The sequence below is a fragment of the Colias philodice genome, chromosome 26 (genome assembly GCF_061535455.1).
Source record: "Colias philodice isolate Cphi_HAF_F1 chromosome 26, ilColPhil1 Martin Lab GWU primary, whole genome shotgun sequence".
Classification (NCBI taxonomy): Eukaryota; Metazoa; Arthropoda; class Insecta; order Lepidoptera; family Pieridae; genus Colias; species Colias philodice.
The window spans coordinates 4,523,642-4,538,114 of NC_143111.1; the positions used below are offsets into that span (position 1 = coordinate 4,523,642).

Below are 14,473 nucleotides of genomic sequence, written 5' to 3' on the forward strand. Positions count from 1 at the left end.
GTGTGACATATGGAAGCAAAAAGAAAGGAAGGTTGGAGATTGACACACTTACCCCAGGAATGGGGCAAGTGTAACAGATAGCATTTTTATTTGTTCCTCTGGTTATTGTTGCTGGTCTCTTACTGAAATTTTTCGTTGTTCTGGTCTACAAAATGTTTGTAATACAAAACGATCATTACGATCATACGATCATTTTTTTCAATACGCTGTACTATTTCAACATAGTATTTCCATTTTTTCTTTTCGTAATATCGAACCAAAACAGTGTATTTTACTTTCAAAATCAAGTCATTGCTATTTTCATCCGTGTATGTTTCTATGGCATTCAATATTTCTTCATTGGTCAACGGCTGGTGGTTAATGTAATTTTTTGTGTCAAATGTCTTCTGCAAATGTCGGAAGTAAACCGTTCAAATGATCCATAACAGCGTGTGAAATTTTGTGCTCTGCCATAAATGCCGCCAACTTTAATTCAGCTCGTTGAACTTTCTTATCGGCGGAATGCATTTTTGTTTTTTCAAAAATATTTAAAATTGAAAGTTGTTGACTGATTCCTTTAATTTTATCTTTATGTTTTGTACCCTCTTTGTGTCGTTTTATGACCAAGATCACGTAACCAAGATGAAAAGTCCTTTTGGTTAACCATTCCGATCGAAATTTCTGTTTATATTTACTTTTCTGTTTCTCACCTGCCTGTGCCTTTTGTTTTTTTGGAGTAGGTGGGCCATCACCATCGCTGTTACTGTCGATACTAGCCATTTTAGTAACACAAAAGCATAACACGGTTTTTTAAAAGCAATGAATGTTGTTACGGAATTTTACTTTTAGCGACAATGAACTCACACAAAACTTTATCTAATAATGAATGTTATTATTCTGGGATAATAAGTAATCGTTCATTTCATTTAATTCAGTTACAAAAAAGTGCAATTTATTTGGTCGGGTTATAAACATACGAACCGTGGAAAGAGCATGCCCTCATGCTCTTTCCACGCTCTTCCCCGCTTTAATCGTTTCAGAGACAGAAATTTTTAGTGTTGTCATATATTCATCAATGTTGCTTTAATCCAAAATACAATAATTAATAAGAAGGAAAATAAAAATAAAGAAGAAACGCCCGCTTCGTTAGTAGAGCGAACCTTATTTTTATCTTTTAAAAATAATAGCAACTCGAATCCAAACCATTTTGAAGAAATTTCTACTGCTCCTGCCCCCGATTTAGGCTTTCGCGCGTCTTAGTACACGTGACTAAGTTATTTAACATTGTTGTACATAATATTATCAATAAAACATATTATTATAACATGTTTTATAACATTCAGTGTCCACATCACATGAGTAGAAAAACGGAACAGAGACTACTTCCTAAGAACGTGCAAAATTGTTACCTATTTTGGTAGGGTTGTCACAATAGGTTAAGTCTAATTAAACAAAACATTTCTTAAATAGTTTTATTATTCAGTATAATAGAATATTTTGTTATTTCTTTTGATAGTGTGGTAAATTCTGAATCGAACATATAGTTTTTCAAATAATGTAACGGGAAACACTTACATGGCATATCAAATTTACAATCCTCAATACGTTTAAGTATTTCGTTTCCAACATTGACAATATTTATTTCAAGATCGAAATATTCGCGAAACTTATGCTCGAGCAATTGAACAATTGCAATAAAGTTGTCAGGAGGAATAATTAAAAAACCCAATTGTACGTTACCATGTAAATATTACGTTTTATATTAAAATATTCAAAATTACTAGCCACTAATCATAATAATGTTTAAGAGTTATTCCAGCGTCATTGGTAGTTATCATTTTGGTAAAAGACAGTACATTATTTTATAATGATTATGTTATATTAAAAGTTACCGAATTTCGTTTATAACAAAATTAAATAAACAGTTTGGACATTGCTGGTTCTGGAATATAAGAATGGACTTTGCTGTTTCTGTTGCATGTAATTATCGGACGTTGTGTATTTTGAAACATACCTATTTTAATGTCACTCGCTAAACAAATTTTGATATTTGACTAAGGGTCTATTTGACTAAGGTTGAAAATCGCTCGTATAGTATGATCATAAGTAGTTTGCATAGAATTATAGAAGTTTACACCAGGATTATGTACCTAATTTACAAGGGTTAGGTACTTACTGATTTAACGACATAGAAGACTATTTAAAATTGGCGGTACTTTCATTTTAAAATAAAAAATACTACACATAATGTTTAATTAATAAAAAAAAATATTTAAACAAATATAAAACTAAATTATTAATGATGGCAGCTCTTCTTGGACTTCGCACATGGATTCATCATCGTCTCCGTCGTCGTTAACATTAAGATTTACAGGAATGTCGTGTGGCAGTACTCGAGCAAAATATCCTAAGGTATCTAAACTGCGCCAATCATTGCCGTAATGAGTTTTAAGTAATTGGCCGACGTCTTCAGTTTTAACAGTTTTACTGACACTCCTTGTGTGATGTGTCACTAGTTGGTGCAATCATTGCAGAATTTTTATTTTTCTTACAAATATTTTTATACTGACATAAGTCTTGTTTAAAGTGCAATTTAAATATTGCTTTTCTTCAATATATTGTTTGAATAATAAATTTGACATTTTGGGAGGCTGTTCGTTGGATGAAGAGGTCCGGTTTGATAGCTGGGACTGTGGCCGTGGCGACGCTGATAACTGCGACTGTGGCCGTGGTGACGGTAATAGCTGCGACTGCGGTCTTGGTGATATAGACTGATTTTCGCCATCTATGGTAATATCTGAATCTTCTGGCGAACTTGTTAAATTTGAAATTTGTTTTGAATTGGAGCAGATTGAAGTACCAAAGCAAAGAGAAGGTACATAGACCTCGTCTGTTGATGAACCCCTTTTTAGTTGATTGACGTATTTTACGCAATTCACGCCTGTAGAAATTTCTTAGGGATTCTATTTTATTTTTAAAATATGCTAAATCAGATCCGAGATAAATTTCTTTACATTTTTCAATCAAATACGTAGGCGGTATTACGTATTTCACTATTCATAAATTTCTTGCTTTTTACCTTCCATAAACATGGATAAGTTTTGCATTCAGTTATAAATTCTTCCCAGAATATTGTATTCTCATTAAAACTCATTATAAATTAAAAATACTCCACAACTCGTCGAATGATAATAAGCGGACGTCTCGTCTAAGCGGTTGCTGTCACTTCCAGGTCTGTCCACAGGCCGCCTGGAGTTGCTTGAGCCGGTATTTGTATCACGTAAAAAAGAATAATTTGTAATGATATCCGTAAACTCGATCAATTTATTGAGTATAGCATAATTCATTACTTTTGTTATTAATGATTCCGCATACATTTTTTGCACCGCATTCTGTATTTTTTCTAATTTCTTATTAACGAATTTTCCAAGCGCTTCAATATCTGTTTCATTATTTCCTAAAGCAGCTGTGCAAGTATTTAAAATTTTTATCACGATATATGTATCAGTAGCTTCTGCACTCTGAAAAAAATAACCTTTATTAGTTGTGATGAAAATCAAAATATACTTAGATTATTACTCTTTTTTTCAGTTCCCTACATCTGAGCGTGAATGGTTGGACATAGGCAAAATGTTCGATGAGAGATGGCAATTCCCCAATTGCGGAGATGCAATTGATGGGAAACACATAAGAATTACATGCCCCGCTGATACTGGAGCACTGTATTACAATTATAAATTTTTTTACATCGTAGTTCTCATGGCTATAGTTAATGCCAATTATGAATTTTTATTCGCAGATGTAGGAAAAAATGGAAGGAATTCAGATGGAAGAGTATTTGAATACACTTCATTTCGGCGGATGCTAACAAATGACGGGCTTAATATCTCTAAACGTGAAGATAATGTTGAAAAAATGAATTACGTTTTTTTGGCTGATGATGCTTTTCCCGCACATGAACACCTACCTACCTAATATACCTACTTTTAAACTTGTTATTTAATCTAAAAAACTAAAAAAGAATGGAAACAAACAAATTTAATCCACTTCAGAAAAATCTGCCTGACTCTCAGAATGTTTTAATTTTTTTTATAATAGGTGTGGAATTCCTGTGGAATCCACTGCAAAAGACTCATCAAATCATTGTATTTCGCCGTTGATATGGGCTTTTCAGTTTGACTTAGACAAGCTAAATATTCAGGGAACTGAATTCGCTTAGAAGCATTTCGGATGAAAGATATTTCGGTAAAATCTTTTTCAAATGTATTTTTATAAAATAACTTTCCGGGCTTTAATGCTATTTCTAGTTTTGTTCGAGCAGGAAAATTATTACGCTTTGTTGTATTTTGCCTTTGTATAGAAGAACCAATTTTATCTAATAAATAATGAAACTGGGTTCTGTTGATACGAAATATGTTCTTAAAGTCATCTTCATTTTTTATTTGTTATTCTCCACAAATTTTATCTGATAAAATCAGTCAATAAGGATTTTGACCGACACCCTCAGTCAATAACCTTCTTGACTAATTTAAAGAGCAGACATTCACTCAATATAGGTTTTAACAAACGTGCCCAGTCAAAACTGATATGGACTGATTACAAAGTCAAACGTTGAGGTAAAACTCTTAAAAAGTTGGAGTTGTTTCAGTTTTGGTTGATTGCAGTGTTTGAGTTTGAGGGAAGTTAAACATTAAAGCGTTTTAGTCTATTATACTGTGTCTTTTTTTCCGCGAATTTTGCATCTTCCACCTGAACTATAAACTTTTCAAATTCTTGTTTCACCATCACATTGAAATGAGTAGTTTTCATATCTTCTAGCGCTTGGATTCTTAGTAGAAAACGTTCATTCTTCTTGATTCCACTCATTTTATTTAAACTCTACAAAATTTTACGTTGCACTGATAGCAAAAGTTTTTTATACAGGTTGGTCCAAAAATTATGAATGAAACTTAAAGATCAACTTTTGCTCAAATTCGAAAAATTTGAACAAGACTACAAGTCCCCCCGCGCTTAGTATACCAATAGCGGGACACCCTGTATATATATATGCATTAGTCAAAATTAAAAATAATATCATTCAATCACAAATTTAAATAGTCCGATACATTATAGAAATTTTTATTATTTAGCCACTCATATAGGTAGTTTTGTCTTAAAAGGACCGATATTTAACATTTTTATTTTTTATAGTTTCGGGAAGTTCATTGAATATACGAATGCACATACAATGACAATTTTTAGTATACAAAGTGGTCCTGGACGTATTATTGTAAACAAGTCTATTTGGATGACGGTGGTCATGGCTGTATATTTCTTGGACCTTGTTAAAAAGATATATATGTCTTTTTGTACTGATGCGAAATATTGTATGAGTGATTAAGAAATTTTTTTATATCTAACCTCCCAGACCCAGATCGGAACTACCAAAGGTAGTCGTAAAAACCCACTGTACAAAATTATGCACAAATTAATTTATTGCTGTCAGACCCAGAGACGTAAAACATCGTAATTTTGAAGCTATACCTTTTAGGGTTTCGAAAGTATTTAGTAGTTTTACCGTAATACCAGGTGTCTATGGGACATTTTTGGTCATTTTGTTTTGTCATTTTTGGTCTTCTGTCATTCTATCTTTTGTTCAAAATTTTGTACAGTGGGTCTTAACGTTGCAGAGAAAATAATAAATTAAAATTACAAAAAATAAAGTTTATTATAGAAATTAATAAACAGAGAACAAAATTTTTCATATGAGATCTTTAGGCTTAACCTTCAACTGGTGACGTGCATATGAGTCACAGTATTGGAGAGGTGACGTCATTTTGACATATCAATATTTCAAATAAATACTGTAGATTAGGTATGTATAGCGGCAATGAAATAGGTCATGTTATGTAAAAGTAGGTTAGTTTGTTTCTAAAATAAAACACTTTTTTTACTTATTAAATGTAAAGTTAACTTTAATCATACACATGAGCTTAACATCAAATTTTGTTCTGTGTTTTGGTAGGCATGAGATCAATCAAAGTGAAATTTTAAAAACTTAAAACAGAAAAAAAAACAATCTTATTTTCTTATTAAGACTTAAGTTATTATTAAAAAAAATATATTTAAATGTGTTGGTTCCATACAAAAAATCAAAAGCATGCCCGATAACAAGTGACACAAATTTTCTCAAGACAATCTAGGCACGCTGGTTTTCCACACTTCCTGCATAAGTATGACGTTCGTTTTTTTTTCTTCGCTGGACATATTGTGTATGTCCCACGTTTTTCCAGCTTTGTAAATGTAGAAGGTTCAGGTTCTGCATCTTCTATCTTCAAGATGCATCCTATGAGAGCACGTAATTCAGTCACATCGATGTCTTTCAACTCGGGTCGATCTTCCTTCTTGTATTTACGCCTCATTTCTTGTAACTTTCTATTAGTGTGTAGAACAACTATCTGTAACATATCTTCAGAGAACAAAATATTCCAGAAGTCTTCTTCTTCAGTACAATCACGCGGTTTATTTGAGCCTTGAACTGTAACAATATTATGGCTCGGAGTTCTAACACTGCTTCTGTGAGGATCTTTATACCACTTGAACGGTTGTATATTTCTCACTTTTTTATCTGCTACTAGCTATGTTGATCAAAAGCTCATCGTCGGAGTCGCCATCAATCTCTGATAATTGATCTTCACCCTCAGATTCTGCAATCTCACTTGAAGTGTCATGGTCGGATTCTAAGCAATAATTTTGATCCAACTCGCGATCCTCTTAATCACTAATATCACTGTCGGTTTGTTCCAAAATTTCAGTGACTCTCCGCTCGAAATCGTGATCATTTGGATTCATTTTGAATGAAATTGTACAACTAAACTCATAACTAAAACATAACACTAAAGGTGACGTAACGTCAAAGTGACGTCGGGTACCCTCAACAACCTTCAACAAGCGGCTCTTCATCTTCACTAGAAGAACTTGAAGATGAATGATTCCTCTCTTTCATCTGGCCTGTACTCGTCATCTGTCTCATTATATTCAAAAGGGTCCTCTTCAGCTTCTGACTCATATTCTGATTCATTTAGACACTGAAGAATCTCACTTTCATTAAGATCTAAAATAAAAACAACAATACTCTCAATGAAAAGCAGACACCTAACGTATGATATAATATCCTGGAATGCTTTACCTAATTCTTCACATTTTTTTTTACTTCCGGTAATATTTTTTTCTTAAGGCTTCGAATTTCTTACGCAATGTAATTATTTCTCGTCTCATTTCGTGATTTTCCTTACGAAGCTTAGATTCGGTATGTTTTTGTTCTTTCTCAACATTTTTGTTAATTCTTGCTTTATCATGCAGAGCTTGTTTTAGGTTTTTCCTTTCATCTCGCCATTTCTCTTCTTTATCCTGTTCTGTATATGTGTAAGTTTTTTTTCTATAATAACGTAAAGCGCATTCCGAAGTTTTTTTTTCATATGTGCATATTTATCTGAAAATGAAAAAATGAAAAATTTCTTTATTAGTTTCAAAAAATGTTACATAATATAGTTACATATGCTGCATTGAACCCCACACTAGGATCCCCTGTGTTGTGAGGCTCAATCTCTTTCATCGTATTACATCTATACATCTATACAAATATTATAAAGAGGAAAGGTTTGATTTTTTGTTTGTTTGTTTGTTTGTATGAATTGAATAGGCTCCGAAACTACTTGGCAGATTTGAAAAATTCTTTCACTGTTGGAAAGCTACATCATTTCTGAGTGACATAGGCTAGGTTTTATCCCGGAAATCCCACGGGAACGGGAACTATGCGGGTTTTTTTTGAAAACGCGGGCGAAGCCGCAGGCGGAAAGCTAGTAAAAAATATTTCAAACTTTACTTGCCATTTTAAGTATTAAGTGTGTGTATATATGCGTGTGTGTATGCGTGCGTGTATATGTGTGTGTGTATGTGTTGATGTTGTATGAGTGTTTATTTTAATAGTAAGTTTATATTTTAATTAAGATATTATGCTAACGAGAGTTTCAGTTTCTAAGTAGTCTAGATTAAATAGCCAATTTGTAACATATTTTTTACAGCGGAACTTGGTCATAGGAAAGATATTTAGTTTTTTGTTCATTATGGAGTATAAGTAAGGTCCCATGAATATAAACGCCTTGCTACCGAAAGACATATTACAGCAATGTTTCCTCCATACAGGATTTCTTCGAGTGCGCTCGTTCGTTATAATTGTGTTTGGAGCTATTTTATGAAATTTTAGTATTACTGCTAGTATGTATAGCTGACGCACCGTTAGTAAACCAGCCTCTTGATACAATTCTTTGGTTGGATATCTTAAATTCTTTTTAAAGATGATTTTAAGAATTGCTCTTTGCGCTGCGTTCTCTCTTTGTAGTTTCTCGCGGTATCTTTTTTTTTGTGCCGGAAAAAAAAAAGATACCGCGAGAAAAAAGTACATCATATTCTTATTGCATTATTAATAGTATAAAATATTAAGTTTTTTTACAGATTTTAATTACCATTTCCCTTTATTATACTAGAATCTACCTGTGAGTTCATCCGAACGGATCCCGTTACACCCAAAACTTTTTTTTTTCTGCGATAAACGTTAATATACAACGTGTTATTCCAATCCTTCTATCTACCCACCAAATTTCATCTAAAGCCTTTGGAGGCCTGAAAGCGAAACTAATATTATAAAGCTAAAGAGTTTGTTTGTTTGTTTGTTTGAACGCGCTAATCTCGGGAACTACTGGTCCGATTTGAAAAATTCTTTCGGTGTTAGATAGCCCATTTATCGAGGAAGGTTATAGGCTATATATCATCACGCTACGACCAACAGGGGTGGAGCCACGGGGGTGAAACCGCGCCGAGCAGCTAGTATATAATATTCATTTTACTATTTACAATTTTTCTGCAACAATCTACCCCGACAACATTAAGAATAGCTTTTTAACCCCAACAACATTATTAACACAATTGAAAACAAAAACCAAAAAGATTTCTTCTCCGTTACAGATCCTTCAGCGATAACTACGAAAAAAGAAAAATCTGCTGTCGAAGATAAAGCTTCCACGAGCGTGATTTTGCTAGTAAGCAAGCTCTCAATCAACCAGCTGTGCTATTCTGTACACACTACACATCATGTCGTGAAACTTGGGTGACGTGAGCTGTCAACCTATAGAATGATCTTGGAATGATCCATAGCGTTAGATACAAATGAAATCGCAGAGCTTATATTATATTAATTACAAATTATATTATGTAGTCTATGGAACTAAGTAATTTTCGTGATTATTTCATTCATAAAATTATTAATATGATGCATGAACTCTTAGCAAAATTCGGGATATATATTAAAAAATAATGGTACATTCAAATTACATAGTTAATATAATAGACCATAATATACGCGAAAACTCCAACTTATTGATATTTAATAAAGTTATTAAATTTATTAAATACCAATAAATTAGCTTAGTTCTACAGTTTCCAATGTGCATTAGGTTTTACATCACTTTTATGTTACATAACTTAAAATAAACTAGAGTGGTAACATAAGTAACTTAAAAGTAACATTAAACCTAACCTCTTTTCAAAAGATCCTCAAGAGTTTTTTTTTTTAATTTGAAAAAATACAAAAAAAATAAATACCTACATTAATCATTCATGATTATTTCTGTATTTTTAGTACATAGGTTGCTCTTCATTTAAGCACCTTGTGATACACGAAATTTTTTGTTTCATTATCAGGCGCAAAAACAAACAACGCAGATGGTCTTCCGACCCGTGAACATGCCACGTATAATTGAACAGGGGAAAAACATGAATGTCCTAGATTTAAACCACAAACTTTTAAGGATTGGCCTTGTAATTTGTTGATAGTCATGGCAAATGCAAGACGTATGAGAACTTCCTCACCTTTGTATTTTCCTATCATTATCGTAGCGTAAATTACAATGTTCATCAATTTTCTAACCACTAAACGCGTACCGTTGCACAGTTTTGGTTTGTTTATGTTTCGAAGCATGATTACTACGGAGCCAACCTTTAGGCGTAAATTGTGCGGTGGTAAGCCAGGCACGTCCAAAGAGTTAAAAAATTCAATTGGATAGTTGGTGGCTTCATTTTCATTTGTGACGCAGTCAATAGATTTGAATGAATGCATTGTTCCAATGATCTTATTTTGAATTATGTAGTTTAGGCCATCTACATCTTTATTCTTAGCCGCTAAAATTGCTCGCTCACTCAACCATTCATTATTTTTGTAGTTAGAAATAATTTCTGGAAATCAACAATGTTGATAAGTTCGTCTTTTGATGAGACAAAGTTACAGAAATTATTTGGCAATGATATTAATCCGCTCGATTCATCGACAGGTACTTGACCATTACCGATAGTCAGCAATTGCTCCGAGAAATCTTCAGCAGATGTATCATTAAGCAGTGTAACTCTCATGTTTGTTGTCAGTTGCAGTTTCTTCACATAGCGCCATAGATTTGACGATTTGAGGCAAGCGCGTTTATTTCGTCTTGGAATCAAAGTCAGTAAAATCATTGCTCCTCCAAAACATTTCGAGTCATTGCGTAAATCTATTAATGTTCGGTTAAGTGCTTCTAATGCGCCATTTTGCATTCGTCCCAGATGATGATTATCGATACCGCAATATGTTATTGAGATACATTCATTTATAGATAAGTACAAGTTGCTTTGTGTTCCAAATGCTGCTCCTTATTCTCTGTAATTAAAATTATACAATATTACATTGTTAGATACATTAAGAACATTATATGAAAAAAACCCCTAAAAACAAGAACATTATCATTTAGTTTTATTTAGTTATGAACATTTTTAAATAGGTTAAGAACATACATCTATGTTTATAAATTACATACCTACCTATTTAAAGCTGTTGCATTCGTTTTTGAATAACACTATACATCTCCTTCCTAAAAAATTTCTTTACTTTCTCAGTACATTTACCGCAACACAAGTGACATTAAATTATTATAATTAACAAGAAATGTAAAAGTTATGTAATAATGATTTTTTATGTGTCTTTCCACATTAGTAAAATTAAATTGATTAGCTCCATTTTGAGCTATAATTATTTCCTCGTTTTTACTGTAAGTTTTACCGATCTTGAAAATAATTTTTATTGGAATGTTACAAGATTGCGATTGTGGATTGTGGACAGTAATATTCGTAAATTTAGTTTATTTGCTAAAGACTGCGTAATAAAAGATCGTTCGCTTCCGCTATCTAAAACTGCGCGTGCGCAATAATACACACCCGATTCATTACATACTTCGACTATTGCCGTACACAATACGACAATCTTTTTCGATGAATAGGGAATATGCATAAAATTTGAAATGGCCTAAAATATTTTTTTCTCGAATACTTATTATCGTCATATTATAATGAAAAGGATTTTTTTTATTTACTTATTATTTAAACCCCTAAAATAATGTTCAAAAAGTGCAAAATAAGGCAGCGAAATTCAAACTTCCAAAACGCGCCACCATTGGTCGAACGAAATGTTATTATTAATGATATATTATAGTACTGTTTTCCAAGTTTTTGTGAAGAAAATAAATAAATTTAAACCTATATATAATTATTGTGCTGATTGTAGTGAAGATTAGTTAAGGTTTGTAGTGAATCTAGGACGATGACTGAAGCTGGTTTCGTCAAAGCACAATCGGACAATCTACCGAAAATAGATGTGATGTGAAACGAAAAATGAAACCTATAAGTAGACTTTTCACTGTCACATATCGCTATCAATGCGGGTGAAACCGCAGAGCATTGCTAGTCTTTCCTAAACTAAATATGTATGACTAGATAGATTTTTTTTTTGTTTATTGTAGGGGTACTGCTTTGATTTCTGTCTAATTCTGTTAATCTGTTTTTTATGCTATGAAAATAAAACAAATGTAAATACATATATTATATTCATTTTTTTATTAAAACATCCTGCATATTTACCAATCCACAAGCTACTATTATTACATCATCTATGATAGGAATTAAATTATAGTCTACACAAGCATTGAAGCATGAGGCAGTAACATATGAAACTCTCTTAACCTTTTTATTACCCATCCAGCATGTATTCTTAATGCTGCTATACGTTTTGATAGTTTCACTTCATTTTTAGTACTGGGGGTAGACTTTGATACAGAAGGTGGTCGTATCTTTTAGCTTCTAGCAAACATGATAAGTCTTTAAAACCTCTGTCAGCCATCACTGCTTTATTAGGAGGTAAAGCCTGTAATTAACTACTATCTTGTACTATCATAACATCAGTAGCCCTACCACCATATCCATCAGAGATAAAATTGATCAAGCCATCAGGTGTACATGAAATTAAATACTTTAAGGTGTTACATTTTTTATACCGTGACCAAGTAAGTGATTTATGAACGGCATTTGATGGTTTTTCTATCTGAATTTCTAGGCAATTAATAATGGAAACAACATTCCCATTCCTACGCCTAAAAGATATGGGTAAATTATTGTAAGTATATGATGATGCTGGCCACGCAACCAAGTCCTTAAGTTTTGCTGCTATAATTTTAGGATTTATTATTATTTATGATATATATTATCCCTTCTAATGGGCTCCCACACATAAACATGATACGACGTCGCGTCGTACAACGATGCGGCGTCGTTTCACGATAAAACTCAAGACTCAAAAACACCTAAGGTTCCACTGAGAAGTCGAGACTTATCCAAAAAATGAATAGTGACACCAATAAATGATTTATTTTGCATGGTTTCCGTCCAAATGTCGTAAGTATGTGATGCAATAGCTTTCAGAATTTTTTATATACATCTTAAAAAGATTACTCAATGTCTCATATTTTTCATCTACTCTCGTTTTAATTGTCTCTCGACTAGGCACGTTATACAGTGGACACACTTCTTTCATCAGTTGTCGAAAACCTTTACCTTCAACAGTCGAAAATGGTTTATTATCCATGATTATGAAATTCGTGATGGCCTCAGTTATTTTCTTTGATTTTGCACCATCTTTTGTAGTTATACTCTTAATGTTGTTTATAAAATCATCTACATTTGGCTGAGCAGTTTTTTTAGAATCAATAACAATGTCTGACGATGTACTAGCAACAGTAGCAACTGACTTTTGAGATGAAGGTAATACTAAATCTTTAACACTGCTTGAACTGGTCGATGGTTGGTTAACGTCGACGTCGATGTTTGATTGTAATGGAAGGTCAACATTATGACTACTGGTACTGGCACGACGCCGTCGATACAGTGAGGTGGTATTTTAGTTCATTTCGAATGGACCGCACTAGACGCATTCTGCTTCTGCTGTTAATAAGAAGACGAAGAAAGAAAAGACAGATACTCAGAAGATATTGGATCCACCCATTTCTTTCAAACATGAATAATGGGAGTCATTTTATAACGAAATACAATGCCTTAAAAATAGACCACTACAAGTTTTTTGATTACTTTAGAATGAGTGTTTCAAGTTTCATCGAATAACGCCACATATAGCAGGAAAATATGGCAGAGGCAGACCACCCATCGAACCTCTCGAGATGCTGGGATTAACTGTAAGGTAAATGAAACAACAACTTTCTCATATTTTTTCATTTCACAAATCAACGACACTAAACAACAATTTTTGAAAATTAAGTTATTAATAAAGAAAGCTTAAAGCGTAAAGTCGTAAAGCGATTGGGGTGATGCTGTTGGTTCACGTGATGTATTCGAATAATCATTAGATACGCTCTCATCGCTTTGGCCTTGCTGGGCAGCTGGTGACAGTGCTGCTTCTCGAGTAGACTGTGTCGAACTTCCGGCTGTTTGGTAACCACCGTGGTATGAACTTTGCCATGAACTTTGGGGTCTCTGTGATTCATAGTTACCCGGGTGCGAAGATGGACAATTGCTCTGAGAATAATATAAAGAGGTATGTTGCTGTGATTGTTCGTATAGATCCGTTAAAACATTTAAGACCCGACTTTGGAAAATTAACGTTTGATGATCATTTAGTTTCACCTTACACCACCTAGATCACCTTACACCACTGTTTTCGTATTTTCGCATCATTTGAAATACGAAAAAACACTTTGTCGGGTGTTTTTCGAGTAGTGTTTGTGCACTCCGGTACTATACAATACTTATAAGATATTTTTTTTTACTTCTTCCATGGTTTTAAAGTTATTAAAACTGTAAATATTACGAAGTAACTGAAAAGTCCACAGTAAACACTAAGATAAACACCCACTGGACGTATCATGTGACGTCACGCAAACCGCGCGTAAAATGGCGGCGTTTGAACTGCTTAATTTTTTTTTCAAGTTTTAAATTTCATTTTTAAAAATATCTAGAGTATTTTGAAGCCCATTAATATTTTTTTCTACGTTATAAAATAGTAAACTATTAATTTAAGACAAAAAAGAAAAACATGAATATTCCCTATTGTCATCCTTTGTCCACCCTATCCACATCCATATAATGGTTT

At 33.1% G+C, this 14,473-nt stretch overlaps 1 long non-coding RNA gene and 1 pseudogene across 1 annotated transcript in view; one reads left to right on the plus strand and one right to left on the minus strand.

Annotated features, from left to right (window-relative positions):
* LOC149476873 (uncharacterized) overlaps window positions 1-6,650 on the plus strand; it is a 34,711-nt gene extending 28,061 nt beyond the window's left edge. Inside the window, exon 2 of the long non-coding RNA XR_016317727.1 lies at window positions 3,571-6,650. This is a non-coding gene — a long non-coding RNA (uncharacterized LOC149476873). The remainder of the gene's footprint in view (window positions 1-3,570) is intronic.
* A 5,092-nt stretch (window positions 6,651-11,742) lies between these two features.
* LOC149476875 (uncharacterized) lies at window positions 11,743-13,868 on the minus strand (annotated as a pseudogene).
* Window positions 13,869-14,473: the final 605 nt, after the last annotated feature.